The following is an 882-nucleotide window of genomic DNA, read 5'->3' on the forward strand; positions in this document are numbered from 1 at the left end:
TTTCTTCTGGCATCCATTTGCATAATGAATGTTTCTCCACCCCCTCACTTTATTAGTATTTTATTCATACATTTGGAGAAGATCTACAGTTTCACAAGAAATATTGTCTTAGAAGAACAAAACAAGTCTCTTCAGCAAGTACTGGGACAATTCAGACTGGAGGAATCAGTGAGGCCAAAGTTACATACAGAAAGTTCAGATTCATCCAGTTTTAGGGATAACACAAAAGTCTTGCTGTCTAGTTCTGTAAGGTTCCAAATGAACCATCTCAGCCTAAAACTAGTAACAAGCTGACAAAGCCTCCGGGGTCCTATCTAGTTTGAACATGGAATGGCTCACTCTCCAGAAGGCTGCATCTATTTACACAACTCATTGAACTGCTGTTGCTCCATCTCTGTTATGACTCTCTGGAGGGCATAGATTTCTGTTCATCTTTGCCTCAGCTCCTGGTGGGCTGATTTCTTCTTGGCCTTCTCAACTTTGCTGACAGGTTGTTTAACTTTGGATTTTTCTTTATGCATAGGTGGAGTCATGAGCCGCTGTTCCTGATTGGGCCGGGCTCCATCCCTTCACTTTCCGTCTGCAGGTGTCTCTCAGTCTGAAACAATTCTCTGGTACACAGCATATAGATGGGTCTCTTTTTTTTGGCGGGGGGGATCTTTTTTTTTTAATCCACTCTGTCACCCTGTGTCTTTTGAATAAAGCATTCAGTGCATTTACTTCAAAGTAATTATTGATAGATATGTATTTATTGGCATTTGTTACTTGCTTCATGGTTGTTTTTGTAACTCTTTGTTCCTTTCTTTGCTCTCTTCTCTCATGATTAGCTGGCTTTTTTTTTTTTTTTTTTTTTGATATTCTTTGCTTTCTTTGTTCTTCTTT

At 39.3% G+C, this 882-nt stretch overlaps 1 pseudogene; it reads right to left on the reverse strand.

The window, feature by feature from the left end:
• Window positions 1-335: 335 nt before the first annotated feature.
• Window positions 336-533, reverse strand: LOC144241892 (small vasohibin-binding protein pseudogene; annotated as a pseudogene).
• Window positions 534-882: the final 349 nt, after the last annotated feature.

The sequence above is a fragment of the Crocuta crocuta genome, unplaced genomic scaffold (genome assembly GCF_008692635.1).
Source record: "Crocuta crocuta isolate KB4526 unplaced genomic scaffold, BGI_CrCroc_1.0 scaffold8, whole genome shotgun sequence".
In the NCBI taxonomy this organism is placed as follows: domain Eukaryota; kingdom Metazoa; phylum Chordata; class Mammalia; order Carnivora; family Hyaenidae; genus Crocuta; species Crocuta crocuta.